At 35.7% G+C, this 20,531-nt stretch overlaps 1 long non-coding RNA gene across 1 annotated transcript; it reads left to right on the top strand.

The window, feature by feature from the left end:
- The first annotated feature begins 10,424 nt into the window (after window positions 1-10,424).
- Window positions 10,425-20,198, top strand: LOC121027313 (uncharacterized). Its single transcript, XR_005788661.1, has 3 exons — window positions 10,425-10,480; window positions 12,129-12,406; window positions 19,974-20,198. It is a non-coding gene; the product is annotated as an uncharacterized LOC121027313 (long non-coding RNA).
- Window positions 20,199-20,531: the final 333 nt, after the last annotated feature.

The following is a 20,531-nucleotide window of genomic DNA, read 5'->3' on the forward strand; positions in this document are numbered from 1 at the left end:
TACACTATGGTCTTTGTGTATTAGCATAGGACTCGTATATCACAACTTTGCTCCTCTACAGAACATAACGTAGTATGTGACACAGTAACTCAGTGGATGCATGATAAATGAATGCATGTTGTAAGTAGACCCAACTACTTAAATAATATATGTAGTAAATGTTCATGTTAGTTTTCTAAGCTCCGTTGACTAGTAACAGAAATGCCCCATCCAAAATCTTCTGAGTGTATTTAGCAGAAAGAGAATTACTGACAGTATCTTATATATTTTTTGTTGGATAACACTGCTTGGTGTTTAAACTCTTAACACATCTGGTGACTGTTTTAAACATACACACACACACACACACACACAATGTATATATACACACACATATATGTATATATATATCAATTATATATATTTGTTTTAATGATATTTAAAGTCATACAAATATGTAAGACCTATTGTAATAGAATATTTTTGAGAATTTAAAGTTAAACAGTGTAGTCCTTTCTTTTTGCAGAATGCCGCCAGCATTAGGCTCAATGGGAAAGAAGGAGACCTTGGGTTGATTCCTTATTTTTAGCCTCCGTTAGATGATTGGAATTCATTGTTTGTTAGGTTACCAGAGGGTATACTTCATCAACTCTGATGCATTTAGCATGCAGCTGCTTTGTGTCTCATGAGATCCAGGCTGTCTCAACCTACCACTCCTCCTGAAATCTCCCCACTGCCTCCCAAAGAAGTAGTATGTCAATATTATGCTTTTATTGATAGCCACACAATTCACGTTCCACTTCTTTCCTTAAACTTTTTTCATTATGTGATTTTATCTGCTGGCTTAGACCTTTCATGCTAGCCATTTGTTTTGCCCCCAAGTATCTGGCCTTTAAAAATATAATGCAGCTTACTGGCTTATTGAATAAGAGATATATGGCTGTGCTTATGGTCAAGCATGACTGTGCTTACACACTAAGTCTTACTGAAATGCCTCAGCTTCCTCAATACTGTGCTAATTCTCATAATGAATTCCCATTGTTATGTGATCATTAACTGTATACTGCATTAAACCAGTAGGTTAAGCTTGGGGCACCTGGGTGCCTCAGTCGGTAGAGCATGTGACTCTTGATCTTGGGGTCATGAGTTCGAGCCCCATGTTGGGTGTAGAGATTACTTAAAAAAATAAGATACCTTCACCCCCCATACTATAACCTAATACTCAGACCATTAATTTTCAGATGCAGAGTTATTTTGAAGTGATAATTATTGTAAATAAAGAAGAAACAATACATGTAAAGTATCTAGTCTTCAGGAAGATTTGATCCTACCTCATATCATATTTTTACTCACAAACTAAAGATTAATGGCTTAGAAAGCATTCTTGTAAAATGTGAGTTCACTATTGATGAGGCGATTGTAAAGAGAAGGCAATTAGTTTTAGCCAATCTAGAGAACATGATTTAAATGCAGTCAATGAGTAGAAAATGGGTAATGTTTGAAACTTACCGATGTATGCTTTTACATTATTTTACCTGAGTATTAGGGAAAAGTTTTCAGGTGATTAAAAATTTAGGGAAAAGTTGCTGTCCTTCAAAGGTATAAATGGAACTCATAAGTTTGATATTTTTAAAATACTGACTATAAATTTTTCATCAAAAACGATACCAGACTATATAGTTATAATATGGTGAGATAGGCATAACTACAAGAATTTTTTAAAGGAGCTAGAAGTAAGAATGAGAGGACTACAGGTTAATCAGATTTTACTAGGATATAATCTTCCAATTAGGACTTTAGTGCCATTAATAATAGTGTGTTGTTGTACTTATTACAATGAATGGTAAAGGTTTCTCTGCCCATTTCCTCCCCATTAAACCTTGAGCTCCTTTGGTAGACTGGACTATCATATTCATCATTGTATCTGCAGCACCTAACCTAGTACCTAGTATAGGGAAGGTTTGCAATAATTTTTAATTAATTAATTAGGTACTGAATATTTAATTAATCAAATATAAAGAGAGCTAAACTATAATTATGAAAATTAACTTGTAACTGTATTAAGAGGGAAGTAAAATTAAGAGTTAAAGCTGATCTGTGCACCATAGTTAACATTAGACAGGGTCTTTTAAATTATGGATTCAATTTTGGAATAGAATTTGTAAGAAAAGTATTGAAAAACTTGATAGGTTAGAAAGAAGATAACGTCACTCACTATTTGGAGAGATGTGAGGCTTGTATTCTGATCAAGTTATCCAAAAGATTAAGCAAATTCCCATGGCATTTTGCTGTATGGATTTATAAAAGGGCAAGACTCATAATCCCAAGACTTCAGCTATTTGTCTATTTAGTTGTCTTCAAGGTTAGTTTTTTAAGGAGATTTAAAAATAATGATACTACTTTCCATATTGGTTAGGATAGGGTTAGCCTTCAATTAATGAAGACCTGACCTCCCACCCCCAATCTGAGCCAAAAAAATGGCTTAAATAAGACATCTTTATTTTTCTCTCACGTACATGTGTTTACATAACAAAAGCTTAGCTTCCATTTTCAGTAGAGATCTAGGTTCTTTTTTGCTGTTTTAACATCGTTAACACGTTGATTATGATTTAAAGTGGCTGATCAAGTCAGTTATTATATTTACATTCCAGGAAATAAGAAGAAAAAGACAAGAAGAGCCCCCAATTTTTTTTCTTTAAGGAGACTTTTTGGAATTTGCACATAGAAGTTCTGCACATATTTTATTGCTTGGGTTCTCTTTCCGTTAATGAGGAAGATGTTCAGCTACATATTGAAAGGCAACCTGTCATTTCTGTGACATTATTTAAACAAAAACAAAAACAAAAAAACCCAAAAACATATGCTCATGGTAAAAACAAAAGAAAACAAGCAAACAAACAAACCACAAGAAACAAAACATGCAAACAGTGTAGGATACAGGTGCAAAGTTGAAATTTCCCTGCCTCTCACTTTAATGGAATTTGTTATTGTAGTCTGCTTACACATTTTCAATACCCACTCTTCCTAAGTGTTCCTCACTATCATCCTCGTTTTTCTAAAGAAGAAAAGAATAAGCCCTATATTTTGTAGTTTTTCTTTTAGCCGGGGAACAGATGTATGGATTTAGTCTACACCAACTGAAAGCATCCATGTGAAACTTTGATTTAGAATTGAATTATGTGGGGAAAGAGGTAGGCATCAGATTACCCATTTGCTGGAGCAGATTGTGGCAAGGCTTCATGGTTCTGGAGTGAAGATCTGTGGTGTATTCCCTGATGCAGTACTGGAAATACCCACAAGTGTATTTTACATGTGTTTCTGGCAGTGAGGTTCTGGAGCTGGCAGCCATGGGTGTAGCTTTTTCATTTGGCTGGTCCTTGGTTGTGGCAGAAGCAGTGGCTTTATTAGTTGGCCATTCCTATGATGTGTGTCTTTTATGGTGAGAGTCTTTTATGGATCTTCTGCCTAGGGACTCTATCTTCAGCTTCTGCAGTGCTCCTACAGATTTGAAACTTGCTGTCTAGTCTTTCCTGATCAGATTCTCCATCTTCTTTATGACCTACCTCTTCCCCCACCAAGATGATCACTATCCTGAATAAGGTGTTTATCATTCCAATGCATTTACATTTTTTAACCTTATATCTCCTTAAATACATTGTAAATATATTATTGTCTTTATTTTTTAAAATTTACATCCAAATTAGTTAGCATATAGTGCAAAAATGATTTCAGGAGTAGATTGCTTAGTGCCCCTTACCCGTTTAGCCCATCTCCCTTCCCACAACCCCTCCCATAACCCTCAGTTTGTTCTCCATATTTATGAGTCTCTTCTGTTTTGTCTCCCTCCCTGTTTTTATATTATTTTTGTTTTACTTCCCTTATGTTCATCTGTTTTGTCTCTTATGATTTTTGTCTTTCTCTGACTAATTTCACCTAGCAGAATACCCTTCAGTTCTATCCACATAGTTGCAAATGGCAAGATTTCATTCTTTTTGTTTGCTGAGTAATACTCCATTGTATATATGTACCACATTTTCTTTATCCATTCATCCATCGATTGACATTTGGGCTCTTTCCATACTTTGGCTATTGTTGATAGTGCTGCTATAAATATGGGGGTGCATGTGTCCCTTTGAAAGAGCACACCTGTATCCTGTGGGTAAATGCCTAGTAGTGCAATTGCTGGGCCATAGGGTAGTTCCATTTTTAGGTTTTTGAGGAACCTCCATACTGGTTTCCAGAGTGGCTGCACCAGCTTGCGTTCCCACCAACAATGCAAAAGAGATCCTCTTTCTCCGCATCCTTGCCAACATCTGTTGTTGCCTGAGTTGTTCATGTTAGCCATTCTGACAGGTGTCAGGTGGTATCTCATTGTGGTTTTGATTTGTATTTCCCTGATGATGAGTGATGTTGAGCATTTTTTCATGTGTTGGTTGGCCATCTGAATGTCTTCTTTGGAGAAGTGTCTATTCATGTCTTTTGCCCATTTCTTCACTGGATAATTTGTTTTTTGGGTGTTGAGTTTGATAAGTTCTTTGTAGATTTTGGATACTAACCCTTTATCTGATACGTCGTTTGCAAATATCTTCTCCCATTCTGTCAGTTGCGTTTTAGTTTTGCTGATTGTTTCCTTCACTGTGTAGAATTTTTTTTTTATTTTGATGAGGTCCCAGTAGTTCATTTTTGCTTTTGTTTCCCTTGCCACCAGAAGGGAGTTGAGTTGAGTAAGAAATTGTTGAGGGCAAGATCAAAGAGGTTTTTGCCTGTTTTCCCCTGGAGGATTTTGATAGCTTCCTGTCTTACATTTAGGTCTTTCATCCATTTTGAGTTTATTTTTGTGTGTGGTGTAAGAAAGTGGTCCAGGTTCATTCTTCTGCATGTCGCTGTCCAGTTTTCCCAGCACCACTTGCTGAAGAGACTGTCTTTATTCCATTGGATATTCTTTCCTGCTTTGTCAAAGATTAGTTGGCCATACATTTGTGGGTCCATTTCTGGGTTCTCTATTCTGTTCCATTGATCTGAGTGTCTGTTGTTGTGCCAATACCATAATGTCTTGATGATTACAGCTCTGTAGTATAGCTTGAAGTCTGGGATTGTGATGCCTCTGCTTTGGTTTTCTTTTTCAAGATCTCTTTGGCTATTCGGGTTTTTTTCTGGTTCCATAAAAATTTTAGGATTATTTTTTCTAGTTCTGAGAAGAATGTTGGTGTTACTTTGATAGGGATTGCATTGAATGTGTAGATTGTTTTGGGTAGTATCGACATTTTAACAATATTTGTTGTTCTTATCCAGGAGCATGGAATCTTTTTTCCATTTTTTTGTGTCTTCTTCAATTTCTTCCATAAGCTAAGTTTTCAGTGTAGAGATTTTTCACCTCTTTGCTTAGACTTATTCCTAGGTATTTTATGGTTTTTTGTGCAACTGTAAATGGGACTGATTCCTTGATTTCTCTTACATTGTCTATCCTATACATTGTTGGTGCATAGGAATGCAACTGATTTCTGTGCATTGATTTTATATCCTGAAACTGTGCTTAATTCATGGATAAGTTCTAGCAGTTTTTTAGTGGAATCTTTTGGGTTTTCCATATAGAGTATCATGTCATCTGCGAAGAGTGAAAGTTTGACCTCCTCCTGGCCGATTTGAATGCCTTTTATTTCTTTGTGTTGTCTGAATGCAGAGGCTAAGACTTCCAATACTATGTTGAATAACAGTGGCGACAGTGGACATCCCTGTCTTGTTCCTGACCTTAGGGGGAAAGCTCTTAGTTTTTCCCCATTGAGTATGATATTAGCTTTGGGTCGTTCATATATGGCTTTTATGATCTCGAGGTAACTTTCTTGAGGGTTTTTATCAAGAAAGGATGCTGTATTTTGTCATATGCTTTCTCTGCATCTATTGAGAGGATCATATGGTTCTTGTCCTTTCTTTTATTGATGTGATAAATCACATTAATTGTTTTGCGGATATTGAACCAGCCCTGCATCCCAGATATAAATCCCACTTGGTCGTGGTGAATAATTTTTTTAATGTATTGTTGGAGCCGGTTGGCTAATATCTTGTTGAGGATTTTTGCATCCATGTTTATCATGGAAATTGATCTATAGTTCTCCTTTTTAGTGGGGTCTCTGTCTGGTTTTGGAATCAAGGTAATGCTGGCTTCATAGAAAGAGTTTGGAAGTTTTCCTTCTGTTTCTATTTTTTGGAACAGCTTCAAGAGAATAGGTGTTAACTCTTCCTTAAATGTTTGGTAGAATTCCCATGGAAACCCATCTGGCCCTGGACTCTTGTTTTTTGGCAGATTTTTGATTACTAATTTGATTTCCTTACTGGTTATGGGTCTGTTCAAATTTTCTATTTCTTCTTGTTTCAGTTTTGGTAGTGTATATATTTCTAGGAATTTGTCCATCTCTTCCAGATTGCCCATTTTATTGGCATATAATTTCTCATAATGTTCTCTTATCATTGTTTTTATTTCTGCTGTGTTGATTGTGATCTCTCCTCTTTCGTTCTTGATTTTATTTATTTGGGTCCTTTCCTTTTTCTTTTTGATCAGACTGGCTAGTGGTTTATCAATTTTGTTAACTCTCAAAAAACCAGCTTCTGTTCTACTGTTTTGGTTTTGTTTGTTTTTTTTTGTTTGTTTGTTTTGTTTTTTGTGTTTTTGGTTTCGATAGCATTAATTTCTGCTCTAATCTTTATTATTTTCTGTCTTCTGCTGGTTTGGGATTTTATTTGCTGTTCTTTTTCCAGCTCCTTAAGGCATAAGGTTAGGTTGTGTATCTGAGATCTTTCTTCCTTCTTTAGGAAGGCCTGGATTGCTATATACTTTCCTCTTAGGACCACCTTTGCTGTGTCCCAGAGGTTTTGGGTTGTGGTGTTATAATTTTCATTGACTTCCATATACTTTTTAATTTCCTTTTTAACTGCTTCGTTAGCCCATTCATTCTTTAGTAGGATGTTCTGCAGTCTCCAAGTATTTGTTACCTTTCCAAATTTTTTCTTGTGGTTGATTTTGAGTTTCATAATGTTGTGGTCTGAAAATATGCACAGTATGGTCTCAATCTTTTTGTACTTACTTAGGGCTGATTTGTGTCCCAGTATATGGTCTATTCTGGAGAACGTTCCATGTGCACTGGAGAAAAACATATATTCTGCTGCTTTAGGATGAAATGTTCTGAATATATCTGTTAAGTCCATCTGGCTCAGTGTGTCATTCAAAGCCATTGTTTCCTTGTTGATGATTTGATTAGGTGATCTGTCCATTGCTGTGAGTGGGGTGTTGAAGTCTCCTACTATTATGGCATTACTATTGATGAGTTTCTTTATGTTTGTGATTAATTGATTTATATATTTTGTGCTTCCACATTTGGCACATAAATATTTACAATTGTTAGTTCTTATTGGTGGATAGACCCCTTGATTATGATATAATGCCCTTCTGCATCTCTTGATACAGTCTTTATTTTAAAGTCTAAATTGTCTGATATAAGTATGGCTACTCCGGCTTTCTTTTGTTGACCATTAGCAAGATAGATGGTTCTCCATACCCTTATTTTCAATCTCAAGGTGTCTTTAGGTCTAAAGTGGGTCTCTTGTAAACAGCAGATAGATGGATCTTGTTTTCTTATCCATTCTGTTTCCCTATGTCTTTTGATTGGAGCATTGAGTCCATTGACGTTTAGAGTGAGTACTAAAAGATATGAATTTATTGCCATTATGATGCTTGTAGAGTTGGCGTTTCTGGTGGTGTTCTCTGGTCCTTTCTAATCTTTGTTGCTTTTGGTATTTATATATATATATATGTATATATATATATATATATATATATATATTTTTTTTTTTTTTTCCATCTCTTCTCCCCTCAGAAAGTCCCCCTTAAGATTTCTTGCAGGGCTGGTTTAGTGGTCACAGACTCCTTTAATTTGTGTTTGTCTGGGAAACTTTTTATCTCTCCTTCTATTTGAATGACAGTGTTCTGGATAAAGAATTATTGGCTGCATATTTTTCTGATTCAGCACACTGAATATATCCTGTCACTCCTTTCTGACCTGCCAAGTTTCTGTGGATAGGTCTGCTGCAAACCTGATCTGTCTTCCCTTGTAGGTTAGGGACTTTTATTCTCTTTGCTGCTTTCATGATTCTCTCCTTGCCTGAGTATTTTGTGAATTTGACTATGATATATGTTGTTGATGGTAGGTTTTTATTGAATCTAATGGGGGTCCTCTGTGCTTCCTGGATTTTGATGTCTGTGTCTTTCCCCAGGTTAGGAAAGTTTTCCGCTATGATTTGCTCACATAACCCTTCTACCCCTATTTCTCTCTCTTCCTCCTTTGGGACCCCTGTGATTCTGATGTTGTTCTTTTTAATGAGTCACTGATTTCTCTAGTTCTTAAATCGTGCTCTTTTGCCTTAATCTCCCTCTTTTATCCTGCTTCATTATTCTCTATAAGTTTGTCCTCTCTATCGCTTATTCTCTGTTCTGCCTCATCCATCCTTGCCGCCACTGCATCCATCCGTGATTGCAGCTGAGTTATAACATTTTAAATTTCATTCTGGCTACTTTTTACTTCTTTTATCTCTGCAGAAAGGGATTCTAATCTATTTTCGACTCCAGCTAGTATTCTTATTATTGTGATTCTAAATTCTGGTTCAGACATCTTGCTTGTATCTGTGTTGGTTAAATCCCTGGCTGTCATTTCTTTGTGCTCTTTCTTTTGGGGTGAATTCCTTTGTTTTGTCATTTTGAAGGGAGAAAAGCAATTAATGAGGTAGAAAAATTGAAATTAAAAAAGTTAAAATTAAATAAAATTTAAAATTAAGAATTAAACACATACACACACACACACACACATACAAATGGAATAGATGATGCTAGATCCTAGGTGTGTTTTGGTTGGGTGTTGAAAGTGGTTTGACAGATTAGAGAAAAAAAGGGGGGGGGAAGCAAATCGTCTGAAAATTTGAAAAAATGAATACACTGAAGTAGACTAAAATGGGATGATAGGGTAAAATGGAATTTGAAAAAATATACACAAAAGTAAAGAATATAGTAGAAAAAAATTGAAAAATATTTTTAATAAAAATTAAAAATAAATATGAACTTTTTCTTTTTCTATATTCAAGAAAAAAGAAAAGAAATGAAAAAGAGAAAAAAGAAAAGAAAAAAAAGAAAGAAAAAAGGAAATCATTTGAAAATTTGAAAAAGTACCCTGTAGTAAACTAAAATAAAATGATGGAAGTAAAATAGAATTTGAAAAAATTTACATAAAAGCAAAAATATAGTAAAAAATTTAAATAAAAATATTTTAGTAGAAATTGCAAATAAAAATGAAGTTTTTCTCTTTCTGCATTCAAGAAAAAGAAAAGAAACAAAAAAGAGAAAAAAGATAATGAAATAAAAAGGAAATTGTTTGAAAATTTGAAAAGGTGAATACACTGAAGTAGACTAAAATAAAATGATGGAAGTAAAATAGAATTTGAAAAAATTTACACAAAAGTAAAAAATATAGTAATAAAAATTAAAGAAAAATATTGTTAATAAAAATTGAAAATAAAAATGAATTTTTTCTCTTTCTGTATTCAAGAAAAAGAAAAGAAGTGTAAAAGAGAAAAAGAAAAAGAAAAGAAGGAAAGAAATATGAATAGATGAACCTGCTAACAGATTCAAGTAGGACTGGAATTACTTCATTTTCCCCTATGTCAGTCTAGGTAGTGTTTTATGGTCCAGAAGCTAAATAGGCGGTGAGACTTGTGTTCTTGAACAGCGAAGTTGGCCCAGTTGGGCAGGGCTCCGTGTGCCGGCTCCGCTCTCCACTAGATGGTGCTGCTAGCCTACTGGGGTGGAGTTTTGCGGGGCTCCTAGGTGCGCATGTGCATGCGTGGGAATGGTGAAAATGGCGCCCCCCAGCTACCCAGTCTGTTCTCCCCGATCAGCAATCGTGCACCCATCCTCTGTCTTCAGCTTTCATCCACTCCCTGCTTTTTCACTCTCTGTGACCAGGCCCCAGACAGTACCTCTCTCCTGAGTCTTGTCTCAGATGCGGCTGCTTTTCCCAGCCCCTTACTTCTGAAGGACTGCGGCTTTGACCTGTTCCACCCCTCTGCGGGAGGGTCTCACTGAGCAATGGCTGAATGAGCACTGGCTGAATGTCGGCTGCACCCAGGAATGCTTGCTGGACCCTGCTGCTGGCAGTGCCCTGAGACTGTGGCCAGGTGCCAGCCCGCCCCAGGAAAAGTTCGCGAGACAGTGTAACAGCAGCGTTTCAGGGATTATGGAAAATCACAACACACATCTGGCACCAGGCTTCACCCTTAACGACCTTGTTCCAGCACCAGTGAATGTGGCCGTTTTCTGGGGTCTGCTGGGACCAGGTGGCTGCAACAGTCTCTACCAAATGTCCTTCCAGCAGTGGAACCGCTTTTCCCCCGTGTGGCCCAAGAACCTCCCAGATCCCACTCTGTTCCTGGGGATTCGCCCTTCCCACCAGAGCACCACCAGGTATGGAGCTGTGGAGTTGCAGACTTCGCTCCCCTTGTTTACAGCCTTAATGGAATTTAAACCCTCTCCTTTCTCCTTTCTCCCTTTTTAGTTAAGTCCCTGCAGCTGTTTCCAATTTTCCACTTTCTCTCCAGCTGCTTTTGGGGAGGGGTGTTTTCCTGTATTCTCCCCCCCACCAGTTCCCTACCCTCAGTGGCTTCTCGCTCCCCAAATTCACCTCTCTGCACCGTGTACCTGCTGAATTCTGTGGTTCAGGTTGTGCAGATTGTTGTGTTAATCCTCCAGTCAGTTTTTTATCTGTGTAGGATGGTTTAGTGTTGGTCTGTCTATATTTCATGGACGCGAAACACACAAAAAACTTCCATGCTGTTCCAACATCTTGTCTCCTCATGTAGCTCATTATTGTTTTATATGGATTTATTTATATATGGATGACATCATTCTTTAAGTATTCTTCTATAGCTTTATCCACCTCATAGTGTGTTCATGAGATTCCTCCTTATTGATTTATGTAACTTTGGTTCATTCAGTTGCACTCTTGCATAGCATTATGTAAATTTATCACAATACATCTGTCTAACTCCTTTTAATGGAAAATTTAGTTTTGCCTTTATGAATAGTCCTGCTGAGAATTCACTTTTGTTTTTTTTAAATATATGTCCACTTATGTTTACAAGCAAGAGTTTATTCAGGGTGTATATCTAGGAATAAAGTTGCTGGATTAGGGTAGTTACATCTTCACCTTTATTAGTTATTGCCAAAGTTTTCTTCAAGATGGTCTTATGGATTTGTATTCCTACCAACAATATGCAGGTGTTAGCTTTTATCCACATCTTTGCCAGCACTCAAAATTGTTAGAATTCTTAGTTTTTACCAATACAACAGCTGTGAAAAGTATTTTATTGTACTTTTAATTGGCGTTTTCCTATCACTGAGATAAATCATCTTTTAATAGGCTTATTGGCCACTTGAGATAAACCTTTGGGAAATTCCTCATTTGTATCCTTTTCTTATTTCTTATTGGATTGATGCATAAGAGTGTATATATATGTATATATATATATTCTGGATAATGTATATATATATGTGTGTGTGTGTGTGTATATATATATATACACACACATATGTATATATATGTGTATATATATATATATATATATACACACACACATATGTATATATATGTGTCTATATATATATATATATATATATATATATATATATATATATTCTGGATACTAATCCTTTCTCAGTTAAATGTGTTGCAAATATTTTGTCCCAAGTCTGGGACTTGCCTTTTTATTTTTAAATGATCTTTTCTGCCTAACAAAGATTTTTAAATGATTGTGTTATCAAATTTGTCATTTTTTATGATATTGTGTCTAGGTTTTTAAAAGTTTCTCTTTTGAAGTCACACAAATATCTTCCTTATCACCCCCTAAAATTTTAGAATTTTGCCTCTCACATTGAGGTGGTGTATTGGTACAATCAGGAAAGAAGAACCACTAGGAATGATGTAGAATAGGAATTTATTTAGAGACTTGACCTTCTGTCACTGTGGAATCTGGTAAAAAGTCTTGTTTGTGTTGTTGTTTTCTGCATTTGGTACTGATCCTACTGATCCTGCATTTGCTACTGATCCTCCCAGAGTACCCAGTAGGGAAGGAGTGACAGATGTGAACTTTGGAGAGGTGGCATAACCAGAACTATGCAGAACAAGCCGTAGCCTGCCTTTTTCCTCATTGGGCATCATTAGCCTCTCCCCATTTTCAAGCCACCAACTTGCAGCTGAGGAGGCCCTGCACCTGGCTGCCACTGTTGTCACAGCTACAATGGCACCTGATCCAGGATATGGAAAATCTTAAGGAAGATATCCTATGGGAGCTCAAGAATATGTGGAATTCTGTTACTGCCTATGCCAACAAGGTCAGCCACCAAATTGCAAAAATGTGTAGTAGCCATGGTAGGGCCTGGCCTACCTTGACTTTCTGAGAGTAAATATGGCTCCTACTCTCTTCCTCCTCTCAAATCTCAAGCAAGTTTCTCTGGTGACCAAACTTAACCACTAAACTGCAGAGAAAGTACTTCCAGGAAACACAGTTCAGTTTAGCCAAGTTGACTTGTTACAAAGGTTGGTACAATCAGGGAAACAGAACCACTAGGGATGACATAGAATAGGAGTATATTTAGGGACTTGGCTTTCGGTCACTGTGGAACCTAGTAAAAAGTCCATTTTTGGTTGTATTTTCTTCATCTGCTGATCCTAAACTCATAGAATTTATTTTGTGTATTCTATGGAGTGGCAATTCAAGTCTAATTTTTTCCATGTGGATAACCCCAGCCCCGTGTGTTGAATACTCCATTTTATCCCCCATTGATTTGCCACACTGATTTTGTAATACATTAAATTTCATTATATATTTTGTTCTGGAATATTTATTTTGTTTCATTACTATTTGTTGATTTCTGTGTTACTGCCTCACAGTTGTAATTACTGTGGCTTTATGATAAGTCTTAATATCTATGGTAAAATAAGCCACCGTCTTATTCATTTTCATTAGGAGTAGTTTGACCTTTTGCTATTACATACAAATTTTAGAATCACTTTGGGATTTTCATTGTAATTGTTTTAAGTTTATATATTAATTTGACATCTTCATGATATTGAGCCATTTGGTATATAAACATGATGTAGCACTACAAATATTTAGTCTTTCTTTAATGCTTTCAATAGTTTTGTAATTTTCTCCTTTAAATTCATGCACATATTTATTCCTAAATACTTTTATTTATTTTTTTAAGTTTATTTATTTATTTTGAGGGAAAGAGAACATGGGAGGGGCAGAGAGAGAGGGAGAGACAGAATCCCAAGCACTCTTCACACTGTCAGCACAGAGCCCAATGTGGGGCTTGAACTCATGAAGCATGAGATCATGACCTGAGCTGAAACCAAGAGTCAAAACTTAACCAACTCAGCCACCCAGGCACCCCTATTCCTAAATACCTTTAAAATGCTGTTGTTGTTGGAATAATATCTTTTAAAATGATATTTTAAAAGTTTTGTTCATAATCTATGGAAATGCAATTGATTTATGTATATTGATCTCGTATCTAGGAGTTTTCTGAACTTTTTATTAATTCTAATGATTTACCTACAGACACTCTTGGGCTTCCTACATATATCACTAACATGTCTGTAAATAAAGGCTGTCTTAGTTCTTCTGTAAATTATTATTCTTAAATGCAAATGAATTATGATAAATATATTTATATTATAAAATATATATCACATATCACATATAAGCATAAATAAAGGTAAATATTATTCTTCCATCTTTATATATCCCAGACTTCAGTATAATGTTAAATAGAAGTTTTGGTGATTACATCAATGTTTGATAAGAACTGGCTTTGCTTTAATCATGGTTATGATTAAAAAATCCTACCTGTAATCTATTTGCACAATTGCTTAATGTTTTTAAAGGGTAATATTTTAAACCAAAACAGCTACAATATTTTTGTGTGAAAGGCACCGATATTTATACTTGGATAGTTGCCATTTTTTGCAGCTACAAAGCTTTACATTTACAAAATATATTTTCTCTCATAATAAATATAATTCTTCCTTTGATGTATTTTATATCACATATGTCTCTGAGATAATAAACATTTTGCAAACAATTTACAATAGAGTCCATCTCTACTGCACCTACTGAAAGTATTACACTGGTATTAAAATCAGTAATATTTTGCTAGTTTGCAAATGTTACAGTATTTGCAACTAAAAATACTACATGTTTTATATAAAGCTATATGATGCTTGAAGTTTGGGCTTGGTAAATTGTTCATGGTTCACACAGTACTTCCTTTTAAGTTTTAAGCATCCCTTTGAAAATATGGCATGCTGACCCTCTTTGTATCTAGAGATGCAATTAAAAATAATGGCCTAAATATTCAAGTAGTAGAGAATGTTGGCAATTTGACACTGAGGCTCTTTATTTGACCTTCTTTTGTGGCTTGCAGGCATGCAGTTTGTTTTTAAATGGATGGCATGTTAAAGATCTGTAGTCATGTCATTTTTTTCCCTGACAATTAGTAAGATATAGAAGGAGAAAACTTTTATAAAGAGAGATTCCAACTAGGCTACTACCCACAGATCAATAACATCAAGTGTTTCCATAATATAAATATGCTCCCAGCCTATCTCTAGGGATTGAAGAGAGATCAGCTTTGTATAAACAGTTTTTTCATTTGATGAGTAGACAATAGATGAAGAAAAAAAAGTGTGCTGTGTTTCTTCATGGAGTGTCTCTGGGATTTGAAAATAATTTACAGATACAACCAATTAAAAGACAAGCTAGTTAAATATCCTATAATCTGTATCTCTGGAAAATTCTGTATTGCATCTCAATTTTTAAAAAATCAGGGAAGTCTTCTTTGACTATCCATATGAAATTAAATACCCCATTTTTATTCTCATAATATTTTTCTTTGGTAGAGTGTATCATGTTTTTTAATTGAAAATAAATATGATTTGTTTAATTTCTGATCATCTGGATAATTGTTAGCTCTATGAGGTCAGAAACATATCTATCTTTTAAACTAATGTAACCCCAGAAACTACCACAGTGGCTGTTTAATAAATATAATGACTTAATGAATAAATGGTGAAAAACTAACTACTGTTATTTCTTGAGAAGGAAATATTATCTAACTGCCTTTAGTTGCAACAACACAAAATTTTGGACTAACCTAGGCATGAAAAGAATATCTTGGATGAATATTGGGCAGCTCGTAGAATTAAAAGAAATAGTGAGGCAACAATCAGGAAAGTTTTAGGAGTCTAGGATGTGGAAACCCATGGACAATCTCCAAAAGGCACTGCAGTCAAAGTCAATCAAACATTTTTAGTTTTAATGTCATTTTAAGAGGTTTAAAATTCTAGGGAAAGAACAGAAAAAAAAATTATTTCTTTGAGAAACTAAGAGAATCAAAGAGAAATTCAGTCTCTGTCTCTCTGTTTCTCACCCCTCACTTTCCCCCCCGACCCCACTGTGTGTGTGTGCATGTGTCTCCCTCCTTCTCTTTCCTTTATTTTATATGTACTCACATACTTAAGGTTTTCCCTGCTTTTTATTGTTTCTTTTTTTAAGAAAAAGTTTATTTAATTAGAGAGAGAGTGAGAGAGCATGAGTGGGGGTAGGGCAGAGAGAGAGGGAGAGGGGGAATCCCAAGCAGCCTCCGCACCGTCAGAGCAGAGCCCCACATGGACGTGAACTCACAAACCGCAAGATCATAACCTGATCTGAAATCATGACCTGAGCTGAAACCAAGAGTCAGATGCTTAACTGACTGAGCCACCCAGGCACCCCGTTATTCCTTGTTTTTGATTTAAGTTATTATCTGTTGAAATGTCCTTTCAGTCTGAAGGACTTCTTTAGTTTTGCTTTGTTTTGTTTTGGTTTAGATCAAATTTGTCAGTAATGAATTCTCTCAGTTTTGTTTATATGGGAATGGTCATTATTTTAGTTACATTTGTAGCGACAGTTTTGCCTAGAATAGTTTTGATCTAGAATTCTTGATTAACTGTTTTTTCTCCAGCACTTTAAATTACACCACTGTCTTCCAGTCTCCTTTGTTTCTGAGGAAGAATGAGCTTTTAATTATGTTGCTGCTCCCTTGTATATAATATTTTCTTTGTCTTTGTTTTTCAGCAGTTTAAATATGATATGTCTAGGTGTATACCTCTTTGTGTTTATTATACTCGGGATTCAGAGGACTACTAAAACTAATAAGCATTTATAGCAAGATTGAAGGATACAAAGGTAACATACAAAGGTCAATTACTTTCCAATATACTAACAATGAACAAATGGAACTTGAAATTAAAAATACAGTATCATTGGGGTGCCCACATGGCTCAGTTGGTTGAATGTCTAACCATGATCTCATGGTTTGTGGGTTCGAGCCCAGTGTTGGGCTCTGTGCTGACAGCATGGAACCTGCTTGGGATTCTCTCTCTCTCTCTTTCTCTCTCTCTCTCAAAACAAATAAATAAACATTAAAAATGCAATATCATTTCTATTCACACCACCAAAAATGAAATAGGTATAAGTCTAACAAAATATGTACAAGATCTATATACAGAAAACTACAAAACATGATAAAAGAAATCAAAGAAGAACTTAAATAAATGAAATGTATGATGTTCATGGATAGGAAGACTCAATATTATAAAGATGTTAGCTCTTTCTGACTTGATCTAGAGACTCAACACAATCTCAATCAAAATTCCAGCAGGTGATTTCATGGATATCTACAAGTAGATTTTAAATGTTATATGGAGAGGCAAAAGATCCAGGTAGCCAACACAATATTTAAGGGGAAGAACAAAATTGGAAAACTGACACTATCCAACTCTATGACTGTAAGGAAAAACTGTTTCTACCTATTCACGACTCATCAGCACTTCTGATACCACATGTGTGGGTATCTCAATTCTTTGCTGACACAAACTGAATGTCCTACAATTCAATTCAAATCTAACATTGTCTACCTGGAATAAGCATCATATCCCACTGTTTAAGTGCTCAGTCCCATAAGACAGCCCCCTCCCTCAACTTCAGATGCCCATCACAAGTCCAGGTTATCACCTGTGCTTCTGATTGACCAGCTATAAATTGGAGGTTCCCATGACCCCCTTTTCAGGTTTGATAATATGCTAGAATGGCTCATGGAACTCAGGAAACAGCTTACTTACTAATTATTGGTTTATTGCAAAAGGATACAACTCAGGAACCGTAGCTAGAAAAGATGCACAGGGCAGGATGTGGGCAGGGGCATGAAGCTTCCATGCCCTCGTCAGGCATGCTATCCTTTCAGTACCTCCACATGTTCATGAACTTGGAAGCTCTCTGAACCCTGTGGTTCAGGGATTTTTATAGAGGCTTTATACATAGGCCTCACTGCTTTCAAGCACACCTCAGAGACATTGAGGGTTTGGTTACAGACCACCGAGTAAAGCGAATACTTCAATAAAGTGAGTCAAATGAATTTGTTGGTTTCCCAGTACACACAAAAGTTATCCCTACACTATACTGTAGTCTATCAAGTGTGCAGCAGCCTTATGTCTTAAAGATGTACATAATTTAAAAATTGTTTCTTGCTAACAAAATGTTAACCATCACCAGGGCTTTCAGCAAGTCATAATCACTGATCATAAATCACCGTAACAAATATAATGTTAACGAAAAAAATCGGACTATTGTGAGAATTACCAAAATGTAACACAGAGACATGAAATGAGCAAATAATGTTGGAAAGAGGATGCTGATAGACTTGCCACAAATCTTTAATTTATGGAAAATGCAGTATCTGTACAATGAGATAAAACAAAGCCCAATAAAATGAGATATTCCTGTAAATCACTGGCCATTGGTGATTAATTCAATCTCCAGCCTCTTCTCTCCCACTTTCTAAGCTGGGAGTTGGGGCTGGAAGTCCCAAACTTCTAATCACAGGTATTGTTCCTTGGGAACCGGCTCCTTATCCTTATGGGCTTTCCAAAAGTCATCTCATTAACGTAAACTCAGGTATGGTTGAAAGAGACTTCTTACGAATAACATTCCTTTCACCTTACTGCTCGTTAAAATTTTTTTTAATGTTTATTTATTTTTGAGAGAAACAGAGCATGAGTGCGAGAGGGGCAGAGAGAGGGAGACACGAATCCAAAGCAGATTCCAGGCTCTAAGCTGTCAGTAGAGAGCCCAACGTGGGGATCCAACCCATGAACCATGAAATCATGACCTGGGCTGAAATCAGACACCTAACCGACTGAGCCACCCAGGTTCTCCCTACCTTACTGCTCTTATCACTTAGGAAATGCTAAAGATTTTAGAAGCTCTGGGTCAGGAATGGGGATGAGGACCAAATATACACTTCTTATTATAAATCACACTATCACAAAGATTTACCATAAAACTATATTAATAAAGACAGTATGGTATTTGTGAAAGAATAGACAAGGTATCGATGGAACAGAATAGAGAGCCAAACAATTGACTGACATAAATATAGTCAACTGGCTTTTGACAAAGGAACACGACAGCAAATTGGAGACCAGATATTCTCTTCAACAAATGGTGCTGGAATAACTCAACATCACATACAGAAAATGAATTCAGACACCTTTCATGAAAATTAACTCAAAATTGATCATAGACCTGAATGTGAAATATGAAACTAAAGAACTCCTAGAAGATAGTGTAAGAGAAAATCTAGATAACCTTGGGCATGGTGATGACTTTTTAGCACAACACCGAAGTCATGAAATAATTGATAATCTGGAATTGTGCTTTGCAAAAGACATTCTTAAGAGAATGAGAAGACAAACCATGGACTGGGAGAAAAGTCATCACACCTCCACAAATTATTCTTCAGACACTTTACATATTTACTAAAATTCTTCTCAAAGTCCACTCTCTATTGTACCAAGTACTAAAATCAGAATTTAGTTCCCTAGTACCACATAACAAGATGCTCCGTAATTTAGCAGCTTAAAAACAATACTGATGTTGCATTTTTCAGCCAACATGTGCACAGAGATGCACATTGGGTCCCTCAGACAGTGTTGTCCTATGGCTGAAAGATAATATTTAAATAGCCTCTGAAGCAGCTGGATAAACATTAGTCACAGAAATATATGTACAATGTATTATTTCTAGATCTATTTTGTCCAACTGTATTCATAGGAAGCAAGTCAGAGAAATGTACAAAGTATAATGTGTGCATTTTTTTTTTAAACCCAAAAGCTATAGAGAAATGAAGGATTATTCATCACGGCAATTCATAACTGCAAATGGACATTTTTAAACTGGTGAATTCTCTACTCTGTTAGCATGGATATTAAGTGATTTGTTGATTGAGTCCTATTTATATTTGCTGGACAGCTGAAAGGAAAGTAAGACTATTTTATTAAAAATATTCTGTTGTTTACTAAAAGGAATCACAAAGGTTCAACAAAGCTATTGTCATTTTGAATTTGGGTGTGATGGATGAGGGCAATGGTGGGACAGGAGGGGGAAGGAATCTTTTAGAAATTGCTGGCGATTTTTAGTAATATAAATGATGTGCAACTAATCTAATTTAATTAAATTTAGAATCATAACAGACCCCTTTGAAGAGCTAGTGAAATGCATTTCTTTTGTATATCTCCTGACTGTTGAAATGCAGTACATTAAAATGAATAAGAACAATAGACAGTTTCGACTAATCTCATCTGCAACTCCATCTGATCCAATGAGAAGATTTTAATTAGAGCTGGACTTCATTCAAAAAAAGGAACTATTGTAACAAGCCATAATTAAGTTGATTTCTTCCCATAGAGCATAGGTCATACATTCACTTTTTAAAACATTGTGTTTGGTTCTCTAATGTCTTTAATATTTCTGTTTATATTCATAATAAATTATGGATTTTCTTTTTTTCTATGCAGGCATTATTCACTCACCTCAGCGATGGTCTGCCCAGTAATATTTCATCTTTAGAAACTTTTGGAGACCTTCCCTTCCTGAATCGTTCTCATTTTTAATCATACGAATAGATAAGAAACCATGTTGCAAAAGTCCTATTATACAATTTCACCATTGATATACAACAAATATGCACTACGTTTCTGTTTTCTTTCACCAAAAATAAAAATAATTAACCATGAATGTAACTTATTAGCCTAATTTACTTGAGAATGTACAGTCCACACACACACATACACAAAGCATCATATATGCTGCAGTGGTAGCTGTTTGAAGGCCTGAAGTATAAATACAGAGAAGAAAACCTGATATATATTTATACATGGTATGCATTTATGCCTGAGATGTTCTAGCAAAATCTTATAGAATAACAAAGCAATTTGTTCAAGCGATGACTGCTAATTAAAACAGTTTTGTCCAAAGACACAAATAAATGATGCAATAATAGCTCCTAGTGATCGAAATGACAGTGCTTTTCATAATTACTTGGCTAGGTAGGGGGTCAGTACTCCATGGTCTCA

Source organism: Herpailurus yagouaroundi, unplaced genomic scaffold, assembly GCF_014898765.1.
Source record: "Herpailurus yagouaroundi ecotype Mexico unplaced genomic scaffold, PumYag 77, whole genome shotgun sequence".
Classification (NCBI taxonomy): Eukaryota; Metazoa; Chordata; class Mammalia; order Carnivora; family Felidae; genus Herpailurus; species Herpailurus yagouaroundi.